At 46.2% G+C, this 26,161-nt stretch overlaps 1 protein-coding gene and 1 long non-coding RNA gene across 2 annotated transcripts in view; one reads left to right on the plus strand and one right to left on the minus strand.

Annotated features, from left to right (window-relative positions):
* Nucleotides 1-4,077, plus strand: part of LOC308593106 — a 40,352-nt gene extending 36,275 nt beyond the window's left edge. Inside the window, exon 6 of the long non-coding RNA XR_014010718.1 lies at nt 3,984-4,077. This is a non-coding gene — a long non-coding RNA (uncharacterized lncRNA). The remainder of the gene's footprint in view (nt 1-3,983) is intronic.
* The window catches only part of FAM135B (family with sequence similarity 135 member B), a 139,978-nt gene extending 120,307 nt beyond the window's left edge, over nt 1-19,671 (minus strand). The window contains exon 1 of the mRNA XM_081204349.1: nt 19,629-19,671. The gene's annotated coding sequence lies outside the window, so the exon portion shown is untranslated. The remainder of the gene's footprint in view (nt 1-19,628) is intronic.
* Nucleotides 19,672-26,161: the final 6,490 nt, after the last annotated feature.

Below are 26,161 nucleotides of genomic sequence, written 5' to 3' on the forward strand. Positions count from 1 at the left end.
GGGTCTTCACATGCACATGTTCTAGGTTCACGGCCACAGTTTCCAGGTTCCAGATCACACTTCCTAGATTCCAGATTGCATGGAAATCCTTACACGAGAAGGCCATCCTCCAGTCATTTTTTCAGTGTCAGCTGATGGCAGAGTGAGAGTACTAACTTTGCAAGCTCCCGCTCCCTCTCCTTAACGCAAAGTGTAATGCTTGGAGAGAGCTTTCTTAGTTGTTCTGTGGTGCATCCCCGGTGTTACTCCATTATGGAAGAGCACTCTTGCTCTACAGCACAACAAAAGTGGCACACAAAAACCAACACCCCTGGAACATTTGTGGTATAAAAAAGTTACATCAAGGACAGACAATGTGGTACCCTCCAGATATTGTTGAACTACAGTGGTAGCTCAGGTTAAGAACTTAATTCGTTCCAGAGGTCCGTTATTAACCTGAAACTGTTCTTCACCTGAAGCACCACTTTAGCTAATGGGGCCTCCCACTGCCGCCACACCGCCGGAGCACGATTTCTGTTCTCATCCTGAAGCAAAGTTCTTAACCCGAGGTACTATTTCTTGGTTAGCGGAGTCTGTAACCTGAAGCATCTGTAACCTGAAGCGTATGTAACCCGAGGTACCACTGTACAACTTCTGTCAGTCCTAGCCAGCAAGGACAATGTTCAGGGATGATGGGAGGTGTAGTCCAACATAATATGGAAGGCACCATGTTGGCTACCTCTGAGCTACAGGATTTCAGCAGGAAGTTACGGGACATGTGCTGGTCGGAAACAAGGCAGTATGACTGCCCTGAAACTCATGCAAGCACAAATAATATTAAAAGTGGGATTGTGTCTAACTGCCCCAATAGCACCATGAACACAATTCACCATAATTGAACAATAAAAAGGACAAGGAGGGGGCAGACGGTAGGCTGGGACTTTTTCAGTCCATCTGCTGTAAAGCCCTGCTTGCAAATTTCAGAAAACAAAGTACTTTTCAGCTCTGCTACTTTCTATGCAGAGAACACCTGCTGGGAATGGCTGGAGTTAATCAGCGGAAGATCTCTCCCTCTTAAGGGACGTACATCGTTCCTGCTAGCGCTACTGGTGATTATTCTGAAAATTATGCCTAAAAGAAGTGCTTTGAAATCTGTTCTACAGTTTTTACTTTCACAGCTGCCCTTGGAGTGAGCTTTCAAACAGCTTGCCCCTCACTTAAAGAGACTTGTGGGGCCAAATCAGACTCAACACAGGAATGCTGAGATTTTTAGAAGCTACCTGCAGTCACAGGAAGGCCCAGTTGGGATTGAGGCTTTGTGCCACCAAAGGAGGAGGTTTTTACCCTTTTCCCGTGTACCACTTTCTCCAGATTAAACTTAATTTATATACCACCAGCAGCCAGCACAAAAAGACCCCCAACTACATACAGTGCAAATAGCTGCTGGGGTGAAAGATTTTAATTCTGGAAACATTCCAAGGAGGAATGCTAAATTCTTCCACTGCTACAGCCTCAGTCAGAAATGGTTGGTGCATTGGTTGAGGTCCATGGTGCTGCAAATGATCACCTCCAATTTCCTTTGAAGAAGCTTTCTAATTCTCTGGTTCAGACAGTGAGAAACTCCCCCCCCCCCCAAGCTCGAACAACACATTACTTTCTATGCAAACTTCTGTAGGCCACATGGCAATGGTGGGCCGAGTCCAAGATGAAAATGGGCAGCACAAGGAATGTGAAATTTACCTTTGTCCAATAAACCGGTTTACATATGCAGACACACAGCACTGTGTCCTGCATCCAGGGAAGCAAAAGTCATTACAGTGGTACCTCGGGTTACAGACGCTTCAGGTTACAGACGCCTCTAACCCAGAAATAGTACCTTGGGTTAAGAACTTTACCTCAGGATGAGAACAGAAATCGCGCGGCAGTGGCATGGTGGCAGCGGGAGGCCCCATTAGCTAAAGTAGTACCTCATGTTAAGAACAGTTTCAGGTTAAGAACGGACCTCCAGAACGAATTAAGTTCTTAACCTGAGGTACCACTGTATCAGAGTTGAAAGACACATTCCAGCCATGAAAGAACCCTCAAGGAAGATGCAAAACAAGTCCAATGGGGTGTGTGACCTGGGGAGAAATGGTATGTCTAGGGAGGAGAAACGCCCTGAGGAGACTTCTGAGACAGAGAGGTCCTTGGCCCTGAGGTCCTCCACCCTTGTTGTCAAGGGCAGTCTCCAGCCAAGGAATGCGCACAGGAGATAGTTAACTCTTTATTGGCAAAGCTAACACAGTTATTCTACAGCTCCAAATAACCACGCACACCAGTCTAGCATCTAGGAAGCTGTTCCCAGGAACTGGGCTCTATGCGGCAGTTGCTGCAAATGGGGGCCACTCCCCCTCCGCCATATTATGTACCTTCCCCGATGGGCTGCATGCATGCAGACAGAGACTACACCTGCATGGAAACTTCCCCTGCTCATTCCTCTTCAGTCCCCTCCTGGTACTGGGAGACAGTGGTGCAGTGGTGCAGAGGACAGGGAAGTACTTGGCCATTCAGTTGCCTGACCTACCTCCCCCCCTCTTTTTCCGACCCATCCTGTGCTCCACCCTCCAGCTCTGAAGCTTCTCCTGCCTGTGACTCTTGCCTCCTGACTGATGCCAGTCCCCACAAATCACTGCCCCCCAGTCCTGAGCCAGACTCCAGCCCCCCTTCCCTAGGCGCACACTCACTCATCAGTGACCTTTCAGACCCTGACAGTCCCTGACACCTGACTTAGTTCATCATGTCTCATGAACTTAATTTCGTTCATCTCAAATGCCGTATTACACAGGAAGAAATGACCCTGAAATATTGTGCTGGGCCTGGGAGTAACCAGTGAAATGTGGTCCAGGACCAGTTCAGAATCCGAAGGTTCTGCTAGGAGTCAGTCCAACAGGGCCAAGGCAGGATACCAGGCAAGGACACGTACAGGATCTCAGGCAGGATCTAGCATACAGCAATGTTGCTCCCGCAACCTTTTATCTTTGTCGGGGTAGTGGCCAGTCCTGATCCCCCAGCGACTCACCTCCCTGTTTCGCCTGAAGGCAAGCACTCTTCCTGCGAGTACTCAGGTCTCTCCTTCTCGCAGACCTTAGTCTCTGCAGCTCAGGAGACGTTGGTGGGTTACTAGACCCAGAGGCTGCCTCAGCCTCTCCTGACCCAACCAGTAGTGGAGCAGCTGTAAGTGATGGCCCAGCTGGAGGCAACGAGGTAATCTCCGCATCTGGAGCCAGGGCAGGCTCAGGCCCCTGACTCGGCCCAGCTGGTGCTTGTTGCAGGGGAACCTGTGCAGACTGGGACTCTTCAGGATCAGGCCCCAGACTTGGTTCAGATGCCGCCTGAGGCAGAAGATCCTGTGCAGACCGAGACTCCTCTGGTTCTGAGTCGGAGCCCGAGTCCCAGGCCATCACAAATATGCTGCATTTGGCATAGCTGTTCCTTGAGCAAACATTGTTCTTTCTCAACAGCTACATAAATGAATGCAACATTTAATTACTCCCTTGGAAATACCACTTGGAAAATTGAAGAAGATGGTTCCTCTAGATTTTCTGTAAAGCTTACAAAGCTAATAATTAATTATTAAATGGCAATGTTGTATTTATGAAAAATCCTCTCTCCCTCCGTATCTCCAAATGGTTTACATATGCAGCAGCCAGTCTTTAATCACTTCAAAAGGAACCTAGTAGGCTCATTTAACCAATTTCTTTCTAAATTCTCTCTAGTGGCTACCGGGTTTTGAAAACCATGCCCTCATAGACTTGGTTGGCGCCAACAAGTTCACCCATGAAATCTGGATCCCACCACTCCACAAACAGATTGCAATTGCATACAGTCTCACATAGAGGCAGAAGCTGGTGGAAGAGTTAGACGAAAGGTGGTGAGCCCATGGCCCATGAAGCCTCTTGATTTGGCCCATGAATTCACTTCTAGCAGCCTGCCAAAGTCAGGCACCTGTTCTTACCTTGGAAAAGTGGTTTTTCTCTCTGGTGCAACACCGTTGTGAGAAGGTCTTAGGTGTTCAGGAAACATCCACATGTGAAACAGATGCGCTACCTCTGCACTTTGCTGAAACAATTTTGGAGCCCACCTAAATGATAGCAAGGAGGAAGCTGATCATATCTCCACACCATGGGACCTCTACCCAAAAGACCCTGTTCACGCCCACCAGACTAACCTTTCTCCTTAGAGGGCATACAAAGGAAACAGGAGTTGCTAATGTGGAGCTGTCCAGATACTATTGAGACTACAGTTTCCATATTCCCAAACCATTGGCCATGCTCCTTCGGGCTGATGGGAGTTGGAGTTCAACTATGCCTGGAAACAGCTATGCTGGCTCTCCCTGGAGTGCAGCCTCTGTCGCTGACTTTAAATCTGTGGCAGGTTTGCATGGGCGCAGATGTATTCCATGCTTCACGAAACCTATTTCCAAGCCTTTAATGGCTTTAAAGGTCATGACTCACACCTTAAATTGTTTAGCTTATTTGACTAAATTGTGCTACATAACCTACAAGACATCCCACTTGTATACCCATTGCTATAAATGCCAACGCCTTCCTGTCTTGCACATTATTTGTTGTAGCAAGTGCTAAATAATGCAGCTCCTAGTTTAAGGGAAAATGGAGTGCTGTTGGTTGCTCACATTAATAACATAGCTACCAAATCGAACACTGAAATTTATTTAAGCTGATATTACAAAAAAAGCCCTGCTTTTCCTTCTCTCTCAATCTACGCTGTTAAATTTCCAGAAGCAAAGCTGGCTCCAGGATGTTTTTACTTAAGTTTTCTAGGTTTTCATAGATTGATGTTATTGCATTTTATTTGTGGAAAGCCTATGTGTTATATTTTATGAAAGAGCAGATTGTGAATGTTGAAATATAAATGATAAATAAATAAAAGAGGCTTTCATTCATCGGCCTCAGTCTCAAGGATTTGAGAATACCTTTTGGTTATGAGGCAGCCCAGGATAGCATCTGTACCTCTCCCCATCTCCCCCAGCATTCTGCAGCCTCCCCAGCTGCCCAGACTTCTGAAAGGGCCCCAAGGCCTTTTACATTCCCATCATTATGGGAAACTGCATATTACTTTACACATTGTGGCCATTACTACTGAATATATTACATATGAGCAGTAGTGTAGCAGGGGTTACCAGTGCCTGGAGCCATGGCGAGGGAAACGAATGGAGCACGCATGCACATTCAACTGCCTAAAGGCATCCACGTCACCCAGCAGATTGCAGCCGCAGAGATAAGAAAAGAAGATACATTCTATGTTGAGTAGTTCACATGGAGAAGCCATTTTAAACAGAGTCCAGCAACAGAAATTTTGCACCCCTAATAATTTTGCACTTACGGAAACCACCCCTCTGCCCCTCCATGCTACACTACTGCCTATGAAAAGCTGATGGCAGCACCCACACTCTGAATCATCATGGTATTAATACTGGACAGTCCCCTTCACTGCACTGTCCCTGCAAAAAAAAAAAAACATTTTAATTTTAGGTAAGCCAACCCAGGCATGTAATTGTCTTATGCATATTTGTTTTTGCATTGTTGATTTTACTATATTTTGACCATTTTATTGAACTGACCATTTTAAAAGAAGTTTGCTAATGTTATCAGCATTTCAATACAGTGGTACCCCGCAAGACGAACGCCTCGCAAGACGGAAAACCCGCTAGACGAAAGGGTTTTCCGTTTTGGAGGCGCTTCGCAAAACGAATTTCCCTATGGGCTTGCTTCGCAAGACGAAAGCCCATAGGGAAATCTCCGGGGACCTCTTTTAAATGCTAGCGGTGGGGAGCAAAGCCTTCCCCCCCCCTCCGGCCTTCAGAAGAGGTCCAGGAAGGCTGGCGGGGGCCGAAAGGCTTTGCTCCCCAGCGCCAGCATTTTAAAAGCAGTCCGGGATAGCAGGGAAGCGCTTCCCGCTATCCCGGACGGCTTTTGAAGGCAGGAGAGATCCGCGAAGCCTGGGCGCGCTGATGTCAGCGCGCACAGGCTTCGGCATGCCGGCAACTGTCTGCCAGCAGCGGCAGCGCTGCCGCTGCTGGCGGAGAGGTCCGCGAAGCCTGGGCGCGCTGATATCAGCGCGCGCAGGCTTCGGCATGCCGGCAACTGTCCGCCAGCAGCGGCAGCGCTGCCGCTGCTGGCGGAGAGGTCCGCGAAGCCTGGGCGCGCTGATGTCAGCGCGCGCAGGCTTCGGCATGCCGGCAACTCTCCGCCAGCAGCGGCAGCGCTGCCGCTGCTGGTGGAGAGGTCCGCGAAGCCTGGGCGCGCTGATGTCAGCGCGCGCAGGCTTCGGCATGCCGGCAACTCTCCGCCAGCAGCGGCAGCGCTGCCGCTGCTTGCGGAGAGGTCCGCAAAGCCTTGGCCGGACAGCTTTTGAAGGCAGGCGGGGGGGGAGCAAAGACTTTCGCCCCCGCCAGCCTTCAGAAGAGGTCCAGGACCTCTTCTGAAGGCTGGCGGGGGCAAAAGTCTTTGTCCCCCCTGCCTGCCTACCCAGGGGCTTTTAAATCGCCCCGGACAGCGGAGAAGTCCTCTGCTGTCCCGGGGCGATTTTAAAATGTCGCCCGCCAGCATTTTAAGATCACCCCGGACAGCGGAGAAGCCCTCCCCTGTCCCGGGTTTTTTTAAAATGCTGGGGGTGGGAAGAAAAGCCCTTGCCCCCCCCCCCAGCCTTCAGAAGAGGTCGGGGGACAGACTGTCCCCGGACGTGGTCTGAAGTCGGTTTCCCTAGGAACGCATTAATTGATTTTCAATGCATTCCTATGGGAAACCGTGCATCGCAAGACGAAAAACTCGCAAGAAGAAAAAACTTGCGGAACGAATTAATTTCGTCTTGCGAGGCACCACTGTATTTTATTTGATTTAAGCTGCTTATAGGTAAAGGTAAAGGGACCCCTGACCATTAGGTCCAGTCATGACCGACTCTGGGGTTGCGGCGCTCATCTCGCTTTATTGGCCGAGGGAGCTGGCGTACAGCTTCTGGGTCATGTGGCCAGCATGACTAAGCCGCTTCTGGCGAACCAGAGCAGTGCACGGAAATGCTGTTTACCTTGCTGCTGGAGACCTATTTATCTACTTGAACTTTGATGTGCTTTTGAACTGCTAGGTTGGCAGGAGCTGGGACCGAGCAATGGGAGCTCACCCTGTCTTGGGGATTCGAACTGCCGACCTTCTGATCAGCAAGCCCTAGGCTCTGTGGTTTAACTCACAGTGCCACCCACTTTATACCTGCTTATACATGTTGTTAAATAATAAATATGTTATCGCCATGATTTTTAGATTTGTTCTGAGAATTGTAATAGAGATATAAAGACATTAAGAGAAAACAGAGCCCTCTTACTTATCAGTTGTATCAACAGAGGAATAAGGCCCCCGAGTTTGTCTGCATTTCACATGAAAACAAAAACACAAACAGTCCTTGGAGCAGATCTCCCCTCCCCCTTTCCTAAATCTCACAGTATTGGCCTGCTTTATGAAGAGTAAAGTATTCCAACCCTCCCTAAGTCAAAAATCAATAGGGAGCTCACCAATGTAACACTCTTTAAAAGTGCAATTATCACCAGAATTGCCACCACATTGCAAGACTCACACATCTCGTAACACAATTACACTCCAGGTTAAGTTGATCTACTCTGTTTGGGATATACTATACAGGAAAAAAAAAACACATTCAAACATCTAGAGAGCCCTAAGGATCAGCACCTGGATGTAATGGATGTGAATTATAAACAAGTCAATGCTTTGAAAACAACACAAAATGAGATGCACAGAGAAGCACATTTCTTCTCACCACCCATGGCCTAAAACCCACTTGGGAAGGGTCATAGCTCAGTGGTAGAACATTTGCTTCGTATGCAGAATAATAATAATAATTTATTGTTTATATCCAGCCACTCTTTGCGGCTCCCAACAGAATTAATGAAATAATAATAATAATAAAGTGATAAAACATCAGATGGGAGGGCGTTCCACAGGACAGGCGCCACTACCAAGAAGGCCCTCTGCCTGGTTCTCTGTAGCCTCACTTCTCACAGGGAGGGAACCGCCAGAAGGTCCTTGGAGCTGGACCTCAGTGTCTGGGCTGAACAATGGGGGTGGAGACACTCCTTCAGGTTCCAGGTTCCAGGTTCCAGCTTCAATCACCAGCATCTTAGGTAGAGCAGGAAAAGACCCCAGCCTGAAATTCTGGAGAGTGACTCCCTTTGAGTGCAAATAATACTGAACTGGATGGACAAACAGTCTGACTTATATAAGGCAGCTTTCTCTCTCTCTCTCTCTCTCTCTCTCTCTCTCTCTCTCTCTCTCTCTCTCTCTCTCTCTCTCTGTGTGTGTGTGTGTGTGTGTGTGTGTGTGTAATCATCTGCACCTAAAAACCCCCAACCATTTCCATTCAGGCCTTTAATGTAATTGCAGGTGGTCCTTATTTATATACCAATGAATGACTGCTGGTTAATAGTTATGCTACACACTGTTCAAGCTCTGCCTGCTTTTCTGCTGCTTGGATCGAGAGACAGCCCAGCGTTTCAGATGGGTCCTCCCTGGTAACTTATTGCCAATTGTCTGCTCTTGAGCATTGCAGACGGCAATAAAAAAATAAACAACGCACGGCCTGTGCCCATCAGAAAAGCCATCGCCTTTTGATCAGCCATGGATGAAATAAGATGGGATAGGTGCCCAGGGCAAAGTAAGTACTAAGTGGCTAATCATGTAGTAATTGGTTCATAAGAATGCAAGAGGAGCTCTGCTGAGTCAAACTAAACAGCCCACCCAGCCAGGCAGCTTGCCTAGTGCAGTGAACAAACTTATGCCTCCCCAGAAACCCATAAGCAATAGCTTTGTCCCTCCTGGTCCACCCACATAATGATACTATGTGATATTGTACCTCTGATCCTGGAAGTAGCATATTTTAGGGCTGTGCAGGGCAATTTACCCTATGCCACCCTGGGTGGGAGGAACACAACCACCTCTTTCTGGATGTGTCTCTGAAACAATTCAGAGGGAGGGCCTAATTTTTATTATTATTAAGGGTTGAGAGTCCCATGGACTGCAAGAAGATCAAACCTCTCCATTCTAAAGGAAATCAGCCCTGAGTGCTCACTAGAAGCACAGATCCTGAAGCTAAGGCTCCAATACTTTGGCCATCTCAGGAGAAGGAAAGACTCCCCGGAAAAGACTCTGATATTGGGAAAGATGGAGGGCACAAGGAGAAGGGGACGACAGAGGACGAGATGGTTGGACAGTGTTTCCGAAGCTAGCAGCATGAGTTTGACCAAACTGCGGGAGGCAGTGGAAGACAGGAGTGCCTGGCATGCTCTGGTTCATGAGATCACGAAGAGTGTAAAGGTAAAGGTACCCCTGCCCGTACGGGCCAGTCTTGACAGACTCTAGGGTTGTGCGCTCATCTCACTCTAGAAACCGGGAGCCAGCGCTGTCCGCAGACACTTCCAGGTCACGTCGCCAGCGTGACAACCTGCATCTGGCGAGCCAGCGCAGCACACGGAACACCGTTTACCTTCCCGCTAGTAAGCGGTCCCTATTTATCTACTTGCACCCGAGGGTGCTTTCGAACTGCTAGGTTGGCAGGCGCTGGGACCGAGCGACGGGAGCGCACCCCGCCGCGGGGTTTCGAACCGCTGACCTTTTGATCGGCAAGTCCTAGGTGCTGAGGCTTTAACCCACAGCGCCACCCGCGTCATGACTAAATGACTAAACAACAACAAAACCATTTAAAAACCTGTTGAGAAGATCAGGAGGTAAATGACACCCCGCAGTATCACATTCTCCTGCTTTGCAGTGCCACTGCTAGTCCTTCCCAGCAACTTACTTTGTATGCAGCGATTAGCCTCAAGCACCGCGCAGGGTAAGATAAGTAGTGGCCAGCCCCATGCAGGATCGGACAGCTGTTTTAGTAGGAGGATTCAATCCTGTGTATTGTTGCTTCAGAAGCCGGAAAGCTGCTTGAGAAGTAGCACCTGCAACCCACAGGACCGATGCTTCCACTCAACAGTTGTTGGTCCTATAGGCATCAGGCAGGTAGTTCTTGGCCTTCTTTGCATCCTGCCTGCCTCTCCTTCCAGCATGATGTCCTGCCTCCTGACAGCTACGGACCACTCTGGGCCAGCCCAACCCAACTCACAGTGATCCATGGCTGCATGTTCCCAACTCATTCAAGGCCCTCTGAATATGCCAGAAATGTCTTGGACCTTGGATTTACCCACCATGACTGTACACAACCCCTCTTTAGAGCCCATACGGTGACAACAAATTCCACAAATTTTGCTGGGGGGGGGAACAGATTTTATTTCCTCAGTCCTAAATTGACTTCCATTCAAATTCATTGGATGAATCAAATTTCTAGTGCTACTAGAGGGGGGGCACTCTTTCACTGAACTTTCCCCAATGTTGCATTATAAACAAATGAAACAAATAAATAATTTTATAAACCTGGATCAGATTCTTTTTTTAGGGGGTAAACCAATACTACTTACCTAGAAATAACTGCCACTGTTTTGAAACTGAACTACTGGTTTATGCAGGCGATGTGCGTTGCAATGATTAAGCGAGAGGTTCACTGGTGGCTAAATGAGCTTCAGTATGATGCACCATCAATCTCAACCAGGGGCAGCCATAATGGCTCCCTCCAATTATTGCAGTCTCCAATTAGGAATGGGCAAATCTGTCTATTTTGGTTTCTCTCAGTTTCATAAGTCTTAAGGTCAGTCTGCCACATTTCTGCATTACTTTGAAAATCCTCACGGAAATTTGCCATTTTAGTGTGCATTTATTCTCACGCAAACATTTCTGCAAGCATTTTATCATGCATTTTATTCTCACAAAATGTGCATTTCTAATTTACTTTCCCTCTAATAAATGCATTTCTAATCATCATCATAATAATAAATTTTATTTATATCCTGCCCTCCCCAGCCGAAGCCGGGCTCAGGGCAGCTAACAACAATAAAACAATATAAAAGTATAGCATAAACAACACTCTAAAATCATTCATTATAAAATTAATTAATTTTATAATTAATTAATTAATTAATTAAATTAATTTCTATGCACAGGGGTTGGGGGCAGCCTGGAGAACTGCATTGCAAAATTCAGAGAAGTGTGGATTTGGAAGGCTAGCTGTGCATTTTTTCAGGAAGTGCAAGTGATGGAGGCAAACCAAATTTCTCCCCCATCCCATACCCCAGTTCCCATCAGCCCCAGCCAGCACGGCCAATTGTCTGTGATGATGGGGGTTGTAGCCCATAACATCTGGTAGGAACCACAGTGGCTACCCCTGCCCTTATAAACCAAGCCACACAGAGCTAAGAAAATGAGTCTTGGCTAAGCAGCTCATAGAAAAGCTCCCAGGTTGAAGTGAGATTCGGCTGAATGCCTGACCCACTTCTGTGCATGACATGAGGAAAGCATCCTCTTGTCCTTTGCTTCATCCATGGTGTGGAGAAGTGGAGAGGGAGCTTTCATCCCTCTCTCATTATCCTAGAGCTTAAGGGTCATCCAGTTAAGCTTAATAGTGGGAAATTCAGGAGAGATAAAAGGAGATACCGTATTTTTCGCTCCATTGGACACACCGGACCATAGGAGGGGGAGAACAGGGGGGGGGGAATTCTTGTTCTCCCCCTCTAAAACAAGGTGTGTTCAAGGTACATTCACCAGAGCTTGTGGGGCTGGCGGTGGGGAGAAGCGCTGCTTTCCCCCACCGCCAGCCTCAAAGATCCCTGAAGCCTTTGGAGCGCAGTGCCCCGCTGCCCTGCAGAGGTTTGCGCGCAGCCATCCCCAAGCTAGAACAGCGAGACGGAGCCCTCTGTCTCGCTGTTCTGGCTTGGGAACAGCCTTGCTAGCTTTTGCAGGACAGCGGGGTGAAGGCACGAGCAGGAGACAAGGGAAAATACAATTACAAATATGAAGAAGAGCTGCGGAAGGGACATGGAAGAGACTTAAGGGCCTCAGATATTAGGATACCAGGTTAATGCGCCAGAGTGATGGGATAATGAGGACTGACAAAACCTGGGACCAGGAGGAAGGGACGCTGAATGAAGATTGGATTTGTTTTTATTTCCTTTTTTCACTATTAAGACTGTTTTACAAAATTGATGAATGTTAGAAAAATGTTGGAATGAAATTACTTGGCTTTAGTAAAAATGTTTAAAGAATTATGCAAGAATATTATGGTTATGAGAAGTTGGTAAAAATAAGATTTAAGTTTTAAGCTTCAAGGTTTTTTATAGTAAGATAAGATTAAAATAGTTTAAGGTAAAGTAATGACAGAGTATTATGAAATATGGAAAGGATTTGCTGTGACAATTAACAACCAGGATACAAGGAAGGGGAGGAGGAGGAGGTCAAGGAAAGAGGGTAATGATAGTTGAGGAGTTGAGAATAATGGATTTGTTTTTAAATGTTTTTAAATGTTTGTGGTGTATTTTTGTTTTGTTTTTTGTTTCCCCCCCTCTTATTTTGAATTTGTATATGTATGGTTGAAAGTGGCTTGTTTTTTTCTTTTTCTACTTTGTTTTTCTTTTGTAACTTAATTCCCCCCCCAATAAATATCATTAAAAAAAGAAAAAGAAAATGGCACAACCCAATAATGGATACATCATTTGGGGCTAAGGATTGTTCATTTCTGCTGTTTGCCAACACAGCGTAAATAGGGCTGTGGCATCAGCTCCTCAAAAAAGCTGCTAATTAAATGGAGATTCCAACTATAAAATTACTTTGTTCCCTTATAGTGGCATAGGAGGGCAACTTCAGTGACATCAGAAACACAGCTATAGTAGCGACTGTCAAGCATGAAATGAGACTAATACATTAAATACATAAAATTACAATATTTGCTCAGACAACAAGCTGTCTGATAAGTGGCAGATGGAGAAAAGGTGGTAAAACTAATGGAGGAATCAGCCGTAGTCTAATAACGAAGAACCCCAGCTAGCTGGTTTTGTTCCTTGAGTGCAGCATAGCCTTGCCAGTTCTATTTATATAGAGATGCAAAAGCACAACATCAACAACCTGCTTTAAAATGGCATAGTTCACTGATGGCATGAACCTGGTCTGGCTATAAATATATAAGCACACAAACATTCTAGACATAAAGATTTATATATCCCTGGGGGTTTGACATCATTTTAAAGGGAGTTTTCTCAGCCCCATCATAATCAAGAGACTCTATCTCTGCGGTGCTGCTGTATGCTTTTAGTCAACAGCAAAGTGATGATTTGGAATAATATTTAGGGAGCCCAAAGCAATCTGTAGGCCGCTGGTGGCCTTTCATTGTTAGTTTAGGCTGATGAAATGCTCGCAGGCCTCCATCCATCATCGCACAGCCACGTGCACCCTCTTTATTATGTGGTACGGCTCTCTTGGCAATGTGCAGAAAGCGGATTAAAAAAAATACTGCCTTTGATTTATCGTGGTCAGGAATGAGCCGTTCTCATGGCATTTCTCCATCGCTTTGGATATATTTCATAGGGGAAAGAGGAAGGCAGGCTTACCAAAACAATAATAAAAATAAATATCTTTCAGTCTTCAGGTTGGGGGGTGGAGAGTAACCCACCACAGGCTGAAAGTGGATCGCACAAGCTCATTGCAGCCAGTGCAAGATTTTTGCAAAGGGGCAATAATGCAGTTTTTCCTGTGACCCTAATACAGGAGGGAATGAGGGAAACTACCTTGATCTTTCGGGGGATAGGATAGCCATGCTGCTGTTCCATTATTGTTGTTGTTGTTGATTACCCTACTTTACCCCAAGGTCCCTGGGCGGGTTAAGGTAAAGGTAAAGGGACCCCTGACCATTAGGTCCCGTCGTGACCGACGCTGGCGTTGCGGGGCTCATCTCGCTTTATTGGCCGAGGGAGCCGGTGTGCAGCTTCCGGGTCATGTGGCCAGCATGACTAAGCCGCTTCTGGTGAACCAGAGCAGTGCATGGAAACACTGTTTACCTTCCCGCCGGAGCGGTACCTATTTATCTACATGCACTTTGACGTGCTTTCGAACTGCTAGGTTGGCAGGAGCAGGGACCGAGGAACGGGAGCTCACCCCGTCACGGGGATTCAAACCGCCGACCTTCTGATCGGCAAGTCCTAGGCTCTGTGGTTTAACCCACAGCACCACCCAGGTTACAGCAGTATTAAACACAGTTTCAAACAACTTGCAATCCTAAAAATAAGGTGGGTCCTAAAACTATACACCTCAAGGGTCAGAAGCAAGGGTGTCTTTAGCATTCTCCATAAGTTGTATAATGAAGGTGACAGACACACCTCTGTGGGGTCGGAGTTCCACAGCTTAGGAGCTGGCACAGAGAATGCCCTCTTCCGGGCTGCCACCCCCGAGGGCAGGGGAACAACCAAGAGGGTCCCCCTCTGCTACACCCTCTAAGCAGAAATGAGGCACTGTCCCATCAACTTCTGTCTTCTGTCAGGTAGTCTACTACCTGCCCACCTGTCCAAGGGTTGGCCCTGCTTGGAATAATAGTATTTTATTATTTAAACCCCACCCATCTGGCTGGGTTTCGCCAGCCACTCTGGGCGGCTTCCAAGAAAATATTAAAATACAATAGTCCATCAAACATTAAAATCTTCCCTAAACAGGGCTGCCTTCAGATGTCTTCTAAAAGTCTGGTAGTTGTTTTTCTCTTTGACATCTGGTGGGAGGGCGTTCCACCGGGTGGGTGCCACTTCCGAGAAGGCCCTCTGTCTGGTTCCCTGTAGTTTTGCTTCTTGCAGCGAGGGAACCACCAGAAGGCCCTGAGAGCTGGACCTCAGTATCCGGGCAAAACGATGGGGGTGGAGACACTCCTTCAGGTACACTGGACAGAAGCACTTTAGGGTTTTCAAGGTCAGCACCAACACTTTGAATTGTGCTCAGAAACATACTGGGAGCCAGTGTAGGTCTTTCAAGACCAGTGTTATGTGGTCTTGGCAGCCACTCCCAGTCACCAGTCTAGCTGCCGCATTCTTGGGGGTGGGAACTTGGGGTAACTGAGAGCCTCTAAGCATGCTCAGAGTGCCTTTTCTTCAAGACAGATTGCTGCATGCAGTGCGTCATCTACTGCTGAGAGGCAGCATGCCTCTGTGTCTCAGATGCTGGCCATGAAACACAGGGGTGAGGACCTTCAGACCTGCTTGAAAGCTTCCCAGGGCCCTCTCTAAATGCTTCCTGCCAACAAACAGGCTGTCTGGAACCTTATCGCCTTAATGCCCTGCTTGTGGATTTCTCATAAGCATCTGGTTGGTGAACTAGATGAAGCAGGGATTTTCTTAAGTTCATTGTAATGTAATATGTAATGTGTCATAGTGAAGACAGCCTTGATGGACAAATATGCACATACAACCATTTTGCTAGACTGGACCAAGATACATCTAACTCAGCAAGTAGCCAGAAGACAATTTAATAGCTTCAGCATCCGGAAGATATGATAGTAATAAAATAATTAAATTAATTTAAATTAAAAAGCCAAATACTGGTAATTAACTCTATCACCCACTGTAAGTCTTGATGAAATTTGCACTGATGTTCCACTACAAACACACACACGCATACACACACACACACACACACACAGACAGACAGACAGACAGAGAGAAGGGCAGGCAGGGAGAAGCCATGAATTCTTCTCCAGCTTAGATTTTCCTCTGAGACAGAGAATTTGGAGGGGCCTTTGAGAAACTTGCTTCTCCTCTAGGCCTGGCTTTTATAAACCCTCTAAGTTCATATCCATGCCTGGCTCAGAAGGACTTCATGAGCATCTCTGCTACTCCACAACTGGCATTCAGCAGTATCAGTAATGTTAAAATGAAGATTAAGCGGGAAGCTTAACATTTACATGTGAAACTTTAAAGTTATTCTTAAAGGACACCGTCTGCTGTGACTGTTCACAATCTGCTGTTCTCCTGAACAACCCCAGTTATAATGAATGGTGACTTGAACATGAGCACTGTTGCAGCCTTGTACATATGTCATTCCTTCATTTCATTTTAGCAGGCCATGTGCAAGAAAACATATTTATAGGAACATAATAAGCTGCCTTGTACCAAGTCAAACCATTGGTCCTCAGTACTGTCAATATTGTCAGCCAGTGGATTTCCAAGATTTCAGGCTCTCCTGGCCTTCCCCAGAGACACATGGGATCAAACCTGGGAGCTTTTACAAAAAAGTGTGTGGTCTAACCACTAAGCCACAACGCTGCCCCCGAGGGGCAATTTCCAAATAAATAAGTCCAACAAATTCAGGTTGACTCGTGAGTCCCACTCCATTGCTTTTAATGAGAAATACTCAAAACTGCCTTTTACTGAATTGTGCTCTTACTGTTGGACTTCAGGCACACATGTAGCTATGTACAGTATATAAAGGGCCAACATACCAAAATATTGGAAAATCCCAAAATTAAAAAAGATAAAGACTGCAGTAGTAACTCAGGTATTGCATTTGTTGTTTCTATAAGCCAGAGAAAACAAATACATTATTTTCCCAAATCATAGTTAAAGCAGCTCACAAGAACAGTAAACAAATCATAAATATATGCGTACACCAGAAACAATCCTAAATTTACTGTACACACAATATAGCAGTTTTCAGGTATTAGCATGCTAACAGACATTGCAATATTATAATGTATGAAAAGCTTTCCTCTCATAAATGACCACACACAAAAATATCTACATTTAGTTAACATTTAGTTAATGAACCTTTCACAAACTAAGTCAAATTACTAAGATTAGCAGCAACAGCAGCAGAAAATATATCAGTATCGAAATGTTACTATTTAAAGTGACTTGAGGTTTTTTTAACAATAAATTTTAAAATAAATTCAAAGACGATCTGCAATGGCCAGATGTAAGTGAGGACTGGACCTCTGCACCTCTAATAATTGTAAAGAGGGAATTTCAGCAGGTATCTCTGGTCATAAAGGTAAAGGTAAAGGGACCCCTGACCATTAGGTCCAGTCGTGGCTGACTCTGGGGTTGCGGCGCTCATCTCGCTTTACTGGCCGAGGGAGCCGGCGTACAGCTTCCGGGTCATGTGGCCAGCATGACTAAGCCGCTTCTGGTGAACCAGAGCAGTGCACGGAAACGCCGTTTACCTTCCCGCCAGAGCAGTACCTATTTATCTACTTGCACTTTGATGTGCTTTCGAACTGCTAGGTTGGCAGGAGCAGGGACCGAGCAACGGGAGCTCACCCCGTCGCAGGGATTCAAACCGCCGATCTTCTGATCGGCAAGACCTTCCAAAGCATTGGAGAAGAGCCATAGCTCAGTGCTGGAGCATTTGCTTTGCATGCAGAAGGTCCCAGGATCAATCCCAGCATCTCTAGATAAGGCTGGGATAGATCCTGGGCTGAAATCCTTGAAATAGGTACCACCACAGCGGTACCTATTTATCTACTTGCACTGGTGTGCTTTCAAACTGCTAGGTAGGCAGGAGCTGGGACAGAGCAACAGGAGCTCACCCCGTTGTGTGGATTCGAACTGCCAACCTTTTGATTGGCAAGCCCAAGAGGCTCAGTGGTTTAGATCACAGTGCCACCCGCATTCATTGCAAAACCTTCGCTAAAGATATTCACCAGTGCTAAGGAACAACAACCAGGCAACCCCATCTTTCACCTGGGACGCTCTATAGAACATTGCAGTGTTTTGCTCAAAAATACACACATCTCTCTGTTCTCTAGCTCTTCTCCGGATTCCAAGTTATATGGCCTGAGCAGACCCATTAGAATTCATTTCAAATTCAGGTTTCTGGAGAAGAGAGGAAGGAATCAAGAAATGTACAAAACATCATTGTTTGAGTGTTTTCCTTTTTCTTAATCTTGCTAGAATTCTTTTTGCCTTCAGATGCTGAGTGATGGTTTGATCTATCAATTTTGCCTCAGAACTGGATTTTGGTTAAATATTATTATCAATTTTATTTCATACAGATTACTGTATAAATTGCTTGATTATAAAAAGCACTGCAGCAACCTTCAAGCAGTTTACAAAATGAGTAAAGCAATAGAATTACTGGTGAAATTAACAACAACTGTTAAAAGCAACTGATGTTGAGTTGAAGGGACAAATAAAAATCAAATTAAAAAATCTGCATTGTGTTCTTTAGTATGCGTCTCTGGATATAGGAACCCAATCCAAATTTCTTCAATGGCCTTGAGTAAATCACAGTTACTTAGCCTTGCTTCCCCATGTGCAAATGAGGATTCATGGTGACTTAACTCAGAGGTTTGTTCAAGACAGGTGAAACACAAATGATCAAGCACACTGTCAAATGAAAACTGCTGTTGGAATGATTGCTGTAACTGAATAACATTCTCAGTCATGCAACGAAACTGAATTCAACCCAGGAAGCAAATCAAAGGAAACACAGGAACTGTAGCTCAACTGGTTGGTGAGTCATAGCAACAGAGGCACAAAACAGTTTCAAGGTGGGAAAAGATGCACACAGTAAATTTATTGATATGACATAATCTCGTATGGATGGCTTAAGGACATTCACAACATTGAGACAATCTAATGTTTGCACGTAGACGATCCTATGCACGTCTACTCAGAAATAAGTCCCACAGTGTTGAATGGGACTCACTTCCAGGTCAATGCGTACAGGACTACAACCTTAGAATTGTAGGGTTCAAAGAAGGAGTCAAAAGGTCCCTAAGAAGTATCTAAGAAGAAGACTCAGTGCCTTAGCCAAAAACATTGCTCAGTGCAGGACTCTCCGCCCATCACATCAGACTCGGTGTGCCCAGTGCTCAGTGGCAGAGTGCATGATTTGCATGCAGAACATCGGAAGTTCAGTCCTTGTTATCTCTTGTCAAAGAACCCCAGGTAGGAAGGCTGGAAAATACCTGGACACCAGACATTGGGGAAATGCTCTTAATCTGCCTGTTGTGCCAAGAGTATCCAATATTCCGACCCAGTGTACAGAATGTGTTTCATATCAAACAGTACAAACCCAAGCTGTAAATAACAGGGAGCTTATGAACTCATCATCCCTAATTACTCTCTCTCTCTCTCTCTCTCTCTCTCACGCACACACACACACACACACACACTACTTTTTCCACTATATAATTCAAGCTTTTGAGAAAGACTTTACTAATCACACACACACACACACACCTCGCTGTCTTAAAAAATCTCAGCAGAATATTTTTCAGAGCAATTTAATAAACAGATTGGACACAGACCTGTATGGGTTTTCTTTCTTTTTTTCTGAAAAAGAATGAACAATTGCTATGCCAGCCCCTTCTCCAAGCTGCTGCCCACTTTTTATTCTGAAGCACTCAGCAAGAACCTTTTTTTCCCTTTGGATCCAACACATTGCGTCTCTTGATTATGTTCCCCCATCAACAACAATCAAATCCAGTCTCTCTCTCCCCCTCCCTCCCTCCCCTCCTCTCTCTGAATATATTTGTTGTTTTTAAGATTAAAGTGATGATGGTAAGAATAGGAGGAGGAGAATCTCTTTTTTAAAGCAGGCATTGGTTTGTGGGGGGGGGAGAGGGATAATTTGGATACGTTCAAAATGGTTAGTAAATCAGAAAGACGTGGAAATGCAATTGAGACAATCAAGGGCAGAGAGTTGGCAGAAACAGGGGGTTGGGGGGAAAATGTCCCTTACCTAGGTCTTCTCCGGCTCCTCTGCAGTGTACTGTCCTCAACTCTCTTTCCCTCCCTTCTTTTCTATCTGTCCATCTTCCAGAAAATGACAGAGTAGCGGTTGCTGCAGCTCATCACTGGTCCTGGTGCCTGAGCGGGTCTCCCAAGCCAGCTGGTTGAAATTGCAGTCAGTGTGCTACCAGGCACTGGCTTCTGCCCAGGCTGCTGCTGCTGTTCCTGGTACTGATGATGTTACGGAGGAGGAGGAGTATGAGTGGAGAGGGGGAGGAGGATGCCGCAGATGGTACTGATGCTGTTGCTATGGCGATGGAACTCAGCAGCACTACACAGTGCAACAGCTGCTAGAACTCCTGGTTCTTTCACAGGCAGGACCCAAGACTGGCTTGTAGCACAAGCTGTAAGGTAATGAGAAGGCATATTCTTCATTTTGACAAACACTCATCCACAACTTGATGACATGTAGCTGTTATTGGCCAGTGTCTGAGCTGCTGTTAGGTTCTTATATCTCAGCAAGATGCTGGAAATGAAACAAAAGGGGTAAAAAAAATGTGGCAGCAGCAAGAACATTACAGTCTGGAACAGAAAGAGCCTCAGGGGAAAAGGTCTTGAAGGAACAATCCCAAGTTATAGCTCACTCTTGTCCTAGAGAAGAACACCCAGGACAAGAGCAGAGATCATTCTCCAGAGTATTTTATATGGGTCATGGTCAGCTGAGGCAAAAAACCACAGAAAGCCATGGTGAAGAGAAGAGCCAGTATGGTGGTAAGGTGTTGGGCTAGGACCTGGGAAACCCTGGTTCAGATCCCTACTCAGCCATGAAGCTCTTGGCTCTCACCCTAACCCACCTCACAGGGTTGTTGTAAGGAAAAAGTGGGAGGAGAACTTTGAGCTCCTTGGAGAAAAGGGATGCATGAAATAATTAGAAAGAGGAGGAGAGAACACATGAGAAGAGAACATCAGTAACCTATATAGTGCTTGTTTCTTCCCCCATCACCTTCAGTCCTAGCTAACAGCAGTTGGATGATGCAGAAGATCTAAGCCTAAGCATAGCACAGTGAAGAGCTCAGAATGTTTCTCATGCTACCATGGGACCTAAACACCACCTCATGGCTGCTTTTAACTGAAGAAAAGTTTGTCTTCAAATGTTATCAATCAGGGATGGAGAACCTGTGGACCTCCAGATGATCTTCGGAGTCCAACTCCCATCATAGAATCATAGCATTGTAGAGTTGGAAGGGGCCTTAAGGTCTTCTGGTCCAGCCCCCTGCAATGAACAATCACAACTAAAGCAGCTCTGGCAGATGACCATCCAACCTCTGCTTAAAAGCATCCAATGAAGGAGCACCTACCACCTTTGGAACGAGTCTGTTCCATTCTCAGACACCTCTTACTGTCATGCAGGTCTTCCTAGTGTTTCGTTACAATCTCCTTTCTTGTTGAATCCACTGGTTCAAGTCCTGTCCTCTGGAACAGCAGAAACCAAGTTTGTTCCATCTTCCCTGTGGCAGCCCATTACATATTTGAAGATTCCTGTCATAACACCTCTCAGTCTTCTCTTCTCCACACTAAACATACCTAAATCCTTCAACCATTCCTCATAAGGCTTGGTTTCCAGGCCTTACATCATCTTGGTTGCCCTCCTCTGCAACACACTCCAGCTTGTCAATATGTTTCCTAAATCGTGATGCCCAAAGCTGGCCACAGTATTCTAGGTGTGGCCTGACCAAGGTATTGTCAACCAGCATGGCCAATGCTCAGGGATGATGGGAGTTGTGGCGATCAACATCTGGAGGGACAGATGTTCCACACCCCTGCTATAAATTGTGCAGGGAGGATGAGTACAGCAGGCTTCCTGTTGCAGACATTCAGACCCAGACAGGAGGGCTATGGTAGTGGCAATAGAGACGTGGTGAAGTAGGTGGAGACATGGAGCTGGTAATCATAAGCTGTGAAGAACTAGTAACTCAACCTTATTGTTTAACTAAAAGCACTTAAAGAGCTATGGGGCCCAGGTGAGTGGGTGGTGTCAGATGCTGTTGCGGTTGCTCGAGAGTAACCAGGCACGATTCCCACCTGTCTTTTACAGGCTTTATTTTGGTGCAAACTATTTACAGTGAAGGTCCGTATAGTAAAAGCTATGGTGTTCCCAGTAGTGATGTATGGAAGTGAAAGCTGGACCATAAAGAAGGCTGATCGCCGAAGAATTGATGCTTTTGAATTCTGGTGCTGGAGGAGACTCTTGAGAGCCCCATGGACTGCAAGAAGATCCAACCTATCCATTCTGAAGGAAATCAGCCCTGAGTGCTCACTGGAAAAACAGATAGTGAAGCTGAGGCTCCAATACTTTGGCCACCTCATGAGAAGAGAAGACTTCCTGGAAAAGACCCTGATGTTGGGAAAGATGGAGGGCACAAGGAGAAGGGGACGACAGAGGATGAGATGGTTGGACGGTGTTCTCGAAGCTACCAGCATGAGTTTGAGCAGACTGCGGGAGGCAGTGGAAGACAGAAGTGCCTGGCGTGCTCTGGTCCATGGGGTCACGAAGAGTCGGACACGACTAAACGACTAAACAACAACAAGGGAGGCGGGTGGCACTGTTGTCTAAACCACTGAGGTCGGCAGTTCAAATCCCCGCAATGAGGTGCGACTAAACGACTAAACAACAACAACATTTATAGTGAAGAGCGTCACATGTTCATGTCTGGCTCAATCACTAGCAGAACACGGGAGTGGTCTGTTTTTGTACCTCCCCCAACATAAAAGTTTCATCAGCCCCAGCCTTTTCCACCCCTCCCTGCACCTCAAACTACTGCGCAGGATGGGTGATGGCAAGGGCATGTTTCCCTCCTGTCCAGCTTGCCCAGGAGTGGTGTTAAGGCTCTTTCTAGCATCCTCTGGTCCTTGCACCTCTTCCTCACTGGAGGTGGGGCTTCCCTCCTCGCCGGAACAGGAACTGCTTTGCAAGATTCTCAGAGGCTCCCTGGGACACACCTGCCCCTCTATCTCACCTCTGAGCCGATGGCAGATCCCTGACGTCTGGTATTTGAGTGCTGGGGGGGGGGGGTCATAGCTCAGCACCAAAGCATATGCACACATTGTTAATCAAGTAGGACCCTACATCTAAATCTCATCTGGCACCACGGTCAAAATAAATCCTTCCCCAGTGGTTACCTTAAAAGAAAAGAAAAGCAGTCAGGACAGCTTGCTGCAGATTTCCCACTGCTTCAGCCTCACACCTTCAATCAGGCCAGCAAACCTTGAGCTTACCCCTTTGTCATTAGACATGACCTCCCCACTGTTTTCTCCCCATGACTTTTCTGCTTCTGCCAGCATGGGCCGCCTTAATATGCCATGCAAAAATACCGACGCACAGGAATGACTCCAAGGCAGCTTCCAGTACACTGAATTGGTCCATCTATCTCAGTATTGTCTACATTCAGTGGCTGCAGCTCTCCAGGGTTTCAGACAAGGGTCTCTCTCAGCCCTGCCTGGAGATTCAGGGGACTGAATCTGAGACCTTCTGTATTCAACTGAATATAGAAAAAGGTTCCTGATATACTGAATCAGACCAGCTAACCAGCTCAGTATTGTTTGTACTGACTGGGAGTGACTCTCTAGGGTTTCAGACAAAGGACTGTCCCTGGCCTACCTGTAGATACTTGGTATCGAATCTGAGACCTTCTCCACACAAAGCAGATACTCTACCACTGAGCTATGGCCTTCAAGACTTTAAAAAAAGCACATCCACTTTTTTGTCTTATGGAAATGCCTCTATTTTGTTATGAGTAAAACACATCACTTAAATCTAAGGTCATGCAAAATCGGAGGGCCATTTTAACATCTATCTTTGCAACTAACCATGCAGTTGTTAGTATCTCAGCTTACAGTCAGAGGTAACTGGCCTCCCCCAGGCAATTAAGCTGGATACTTGATGACCTCTCCGCTGCGTCTCCCGGCAGGCAAGGTCATAACTCCCGGCGATTCTCCTCATCAATCAGACGTGAAGAACACACCCTCTGCTACTTTGTTTCTCTCCCTCCCTGCATTGTCCCCAGGGAGGGGAAATGAGACAGACAGGAGTCCTATTTACATGTTTTATTCCTGTCATTCAGCAGTACATAGAAATGCGACTGCACCCTTCAGTCTCCATCAGAAGAGTCACTACTCCTCCCCTGTACTTCCAGCACAGGTCACATGACACTCTGAGCTAACATCCGGTGCTCAGTACAGAGAATAGGCTCCACCTTTTCTCTAGCAGTACATCTGCAAACCACAACATCCTGTTTTGCATTCCAGCAATCTGGAGCTGGCTTTTGCCTTGGTGCTTTTTCCTGACATCCTCCCCCAAAAGCATCAATAGGCAAAACATGATCCAGAGAAGAAAACAAACAGTTGTTATACATATAACAGTCCCCTGTTGTTTTGGTTCCACCCTTGGAACTCCCCACCACTGGTTTCACCAGTGTACCTCTCTGGTTGTCTGGCTTCCAAGGAATGAGTGCTTCTGCATTACCTTGGCTAGCTACTCTCTGCTGTGTCTTTGTCTCTGACTTAGACACTGCTTTAACCTGTTTTGAGTTGTTTACAATAGCAACACATGCAACAGCTAAGTTAGCAAATTCTTTTGAGTACCTCTTTGGTGGTACACCCTTTGTAACTCTCTCAGACCTACGTATGAGGTTCTGATCCTCTGTGCTCACTGGTTCAACCTCTGGACTTTGTTGAGAACCAGATGCAATGGCTAACTGTGGTTCTTCCTTCACCTGTGAAGGTCTATCCATTGTGGGAGATTTTCTCTCAATGACTGTTACAACTGAACTTTCTGAGCTATCAGTGTCATCGTCAGTACCACTGTAATCTGTGACATCAGAAAAATCATCATCATCATCAGAATCATCACCTGTGGGAAATGTGTGTACAACAACCCGCTCTCGTTCCGGAGCACTCTCTAGAAACTTTGTGAGAATCACCTGACCAGATTCAGACAAAATTACTCTGTAGAGACCCTTTTCATAACCCACAAAAATGCCTTTGGCATTCTTTACTCCACCTGGAGCTTCTGTTCTCACATGAGACCCGAAAACCTTGAAATAGGCAACAGAAGGTTTTCTATGGAACAGCTTCTCAAAAGGAGAACATCCCAACTCTGTTGAGACTTTTCTCAACCACACATGAAGATAGGACGCTAGAGACTCCGCCCAATATTTATGTGGCAAATGTGAACTCAGCAATTGTGCATGCATCCCCTTTTGCAATTCTTTGTTCACCCTCACACAGACACCCCTGTTCCACGCTTCGGTTGAAACAGCAATTTTGTGGTCTATTCCTTTTCCATCCAGGAATTTCTGAAACTTCTGTGACAGAAAAACTTGTTTGTCATCTGTGAAAAGACAATCAATGTTAGCATCATGCATATTTTTAACCTTGTCACAAAACTCCTGAAACTTTTCTAAAGTTTCTTGCGGTTTCTCCATCAAATACACCCAAGAATAATTAGTAAAACAATCCACACACAAAAGGTAATATTTTGCACTGCCTCTAGATGGTTCTAGAGGACCAGTCACATCAGCATACACCCGCTGAAATGCTCTGTCGACCTTCTTAGTCACCTTCCTGGTGCTCGTTTTGGTCACACCTGCAAGAGAGATTTCGTTAGAATCAGAAGAATTACATTTCATGTAATCACTTTGATCAAAAGTCAACAAATACAGTCCATCTTTCTCTCTGGCAGTAAGAAACAGTTCTCCATCTTTGTAGATCTTGCAGCTTTTAGCATCATAGGACAGTTTCAGTCCTTTCTTTGCAATCTGCGACACACTCAGCAGATTAAATCTCAGCTCTGGAACCAAGTAAACATCATTTATAGTCAAGTTCAGACTCTCAAGATACACAGTTCCAATTCCGGTCGCTTCCAACTCTTGACCGTTGGCCTGTTTCACAGTGAAGCTTTGCTTCTTCAACGTCGAAAACAGTCCTCGGTGCGGGCACAAATGTTTTGTACATCCCGTGTCGATTATGAATGCGTTCCCAACATCTGGTGTGGTTCCTTTCGCCATCATAGCCTTTGCAGGTTTCACCTGGCACTTGGAACGGCTTTTGCCTGACGCCTCAGGCTTCGTAGAGCTGCTCTTCACTCCTCTTGACTGGTGTGGCTTTCTACAGTTCCATTGTAGATGCCCAGTCTGTCCACAATTGTAGCATCGGACAGCACTCAATGCTGTAGCATGCTCTGCATTAGCACCAGCAGTGGGAAGATTCGAACTCTGTTCTTCCCTCCCCCTGTCCTTTACTTCCAGTGCAGCAAGTCGATCGTGTTCATTCAGGACGACGGCACACACTCTTTCCGCGGTCAGCTGCGCGGCCGGTAGGGAACCAAGCTGACTGGCAACAACCTTGTAGGTCCGATTCAGGCTGTTTATCATCATGAAGCAAAACACTTCCTCCTGTAGATTGAAATTGCGTTCCACCATCTGTTGACGCAGAAACTTCATCTCTGTCAGGTGCGCTTGAACATCTCCATCAGGCGCTAATCTC

The sequence above is a fragment of the Podarcis bocagei genome (genome assembly GCF_964188305.1).
Source record: "Podarcis bocagei genome assembly, chromosome: 8".
Classification (NCBI taxonomy): domain Eukaryota; kingdom Metazoa; phylum Chordata; class Lepidosauria; order Squamata; family Lacertidae; genus Podarcis; species Podarcis bocagei.